Source organism: Alexandromys fortis, unplaced genomic scaffold, assembly GCF_014885135.2.
Source record: "Alexandromys fortis isolate MF-2015 unplaced genomic scaffold, M_Fortis_MF-2015_v1.1 scaffold_495, whole genome shotgun sequence".
Classification (NCBI taxonomy): domain Eukaryota; kingdom Metazoa; phylum Chordata; class Mammalia; order Rodentia; family Cricetidae; genus Alexandromys; species Alexandromys fortis.
In genome coordinates, this window is record NW_026068369.1 from 7,273 (window position 1) to 10,405 (window position 3,133).

The 3,133-nt window shown below is 42.8% G+C and overlaps 1 long non-coding RNA gene across 1 annotated transcript in view; it reads right to left on the reverse strand.

Moving 5' to 3' along the window:
• Window positions 1-6: 6 nt before the first annotated feature.
• LOC126495463 (uncharacterized) overlaps window positions 7-3,133 on the reverse strand; it is a 10,191-nt gene continuing 7,064 nt past the window's right edge. Inside the window, exons 2-3 of the long non-coding RNA XR_007590144.1 lie at window positions 2,954-3,127; window positions 7-1,647 (exon numbers count right to left, since the gene is read on the reverse strand). This is a non-coding gene — a long non-coding RNA (uncharacterized lncRNA). The remainder of the gene's footprint in view (window positions 1,648-2,953; window positions 3,128-3,133) is intronic.

Consider the following 3,133-nt stretch of genomic DNA (forward strand, 5'->3'; position numbering starts at 1 on the left):
ACCATACATTACAGAAAAGGAAGATCTGAAATTCTGTTGGCCAGATGTGGAGTTTGAATACTCCATTAAAGGAAAAGAGTATGTGTGAGACACCCTTGGTCAATGGGAACACTATTGAAGGCCTCATATTCAGACCTTGAATGCCCCACACATAAGTCAGAAATTTACAAATAGGGATCAAAGGATCAGCAATGTTAGGTCAGAGGCTTGCCAAGGTGTATGGGGAAGAAGGGAGGAAACAAGAGCTTTGGAGAAAATACAAGGACCCCAGGGTCAGAGGGGAAATGTTTGATGGTGTCTTGTGAGGAGTGTGGAAATCTGGGGGTTATTATAAATATTGAATAGCATGTTGGGTTGGGTAAAGTTGGAAATCAGCATACCCACTGCTTGACATGAGATCAAAGTCCCGGCCCACCTCATACAATGGAACACATTACAGGAACTGCCTTATCAGCTTCCAGCTCTTCATCAGATACTTGGATATCTGTCCACTGTAGAGAATGAGTGGTAGGTGAGGCAGCAGTCTGAGTATTTTCCAAAAGTCTGCATGAGAGTCCCAATCTTGTTCTCCTTCTCAAGCATATGTTCAGCTGCTCAGATCTAAGTTTGAATGATGGAGACCACATTATATTGATTTTGGCTTTGAGGCTGTGGGCTTCAATTCTAGACTCTACTTCCTACACATGGACTTGGAGTCTTTAAGCCTGGGATGTCTGGAGAAGTCCTTGTGTGAAGAAAAGTATTCTATGGTCTCAGGTTTGGGTGGGGGAATGTCTGAGGCCACTGAATCAGAGGAGAAGAGTGTGAGGCTCTCCTTGAACCAAAGGGCCTATTTGAAGACAACTTGCAGAATGAGTAGATCTGAGGCTGTCTGGTAAATCATAGGCAGTAAACTGAAACTCCTTTGGTCACATCAGAATGGTATGTGGCCCAATTATATGGTCCTAGTAATTGTACTCCCACAGGGTCATGTTCAGAAGATCTGAGAACCCTTGTATGTACCTCTCTAGTAGAGCAGGCAGGTCTGAAACCCTTTGGTCAGAAGACAAAACTTGGGGGTATACTTGGGAGAGGGCATAGTCTAAAAGCCACTTCAGTAAGAAAGAGAGGATACTCTCAGACTTCTCTGGGTAGGTGGAGCATATCCATGATGAGGGAGTCCCCTCTGTGTGCTGTGATCACCATTAATAAATAAGATACTGCTTGGGACCTATAGCATGGCAGAACTTAGGTAGGCAGAGAAAGCCTATGTGGGCAGAAGAAGAATTCTTGCTACCACTTTGGGAGCAGGTGAAAGATCTAAAATCCTCTAACCTAGAAGGAGGAGTCAGGAGCTCCCTAGGATTAGGTGGAATAATCTCAGCCTCCCTTGGTCATATGTCTGTGTACTTATTGGGCAGAAGCTGAAACTTGAATGATACCCTGAGAATTATAGAAAGTCCCAGACACTCACTTCTTCATTGGCACCAAACTTGAAATCACAATCTGGAATACACATTTTCTGAATGTCCATGTCAGGCATGTCAGCAGTGTTAGAAGTCTTCTAAAAGGCTGCACGACAGAAGTCTGTGACTCAGTTTCTTTATCTGGTATAGGTCCATCCACAAATTCCTCTTCATGTAAGACAGGAATTCTCTGTCTGAAAGACTAGAGTGAATTATGAGTTATCCCAATCTTGCTGTTCTTGTGCTCAGGGACCTCGGTCCAGAGAGATCTGAGTTCTCTTGAACAGTACTTCCCAGGCCACCCAAATTAGAAGCTATAGGTATGGAATCAACTGCGAAATTTCCTTGATTACACAAGGCAGGCCTGAGGCACTCTTTATTGATGTGAATGTCTAAATCCACTATGTAAGATGGGGTAGGGCCTTGGTCCTTGGGACAGAAATAGAAGGATTATTACACCCTTCATAAAAAATGTTATGTGGCAAAATTCATGGGAATAATGAGAAATATTAATGCACTCTGGTCATAACTGGAATTTCTGAGACATTTTGTGCACAAGTGAAGGTCTACACCTATTTGTCAGGGGTGTAAATTATATGGCAATGTTCAATAAAATAGGAATGGCAATTTTCCATTAAGTATAAAGTAAACATCTTGTGGAACAGAGGAAGGTCTGATTTGGCCTAGTCAGCTTCCAAATCTTTTTCAGTATTGAGAATATCCATACCTTTGTGGGCTTGTGAAAGGCCAGGAAGTAATCATTGCATGTTTTCCAAGTGGTTGGATGGTCATTTTCAGTCTAAGAAGTTATTGGTCAGATAAGATAATCCCATATATGTAGCAGGAAGAAAGTTTGAAGCAGTCCTAGACAGGTGGGAATATAGCAGACATACATCGTCAAGAGAACAAGATCTATAAGCCCCATAGTAGATATGGTAGGCCTGAGTCATCCTTGGGCAAAAGAGAACATATTACAAGCCATCTTGGGCTTTGGGAGAAAGTTTTACTTCCCCCTGGATAGAAAGGAAAGGCTAAGTATTTCCGAATAGTGTCTGATGCTATAACATGATGCTCTGAATCTCCTCTATGAAAGAAAGATATTTTCAGACCTTTTGGCCAGAGGGGAGGAATTTGAGGACCCTGACAAAAAGAGGATAATGATGTCCCTTTTAGATGATGTATTGTAGGTGAAGCACATTTAAGTAAAGGGGGAGAAGGTCTGAGCCCTCCTTCATCAAAAGGGAATGATTGGATCCTTACTAAGTGAGGGTAAGTTTTGAAGGCCTTTTTGATTGGAATTTGAAAGTTTTGGGGCCTTGGGCAGGTATAGGTCTTCCCTGGCCCCCTCAGTCATACAGGATAGATAACAGGCCCTCTTGGTTACAGAGTGTGCATTTGAAGTCTAATTGACAGAAATAGATGGTGGTTAGGAATGGAAGACTTTGGCAGACTTAAAGAGAGAAGCAAAGTCACAAACCACTTAGGCAAAAGGGAGTATCCTAGTCTACCTTGTGCAGTGGAGGAAGGACTTCATCACCGTTTAGAAGATTCACATCTTCGGGCACACTGTGGCAGGCCTGGCAGTAATCTGAGCATCATCTATCAGTCATGATTGGCAGGCTCCAGTTCTCATCAGCTACATTGGTGTGTGTATCAAGGATGAGACCTCTTCATTCTGGTGACTTTAA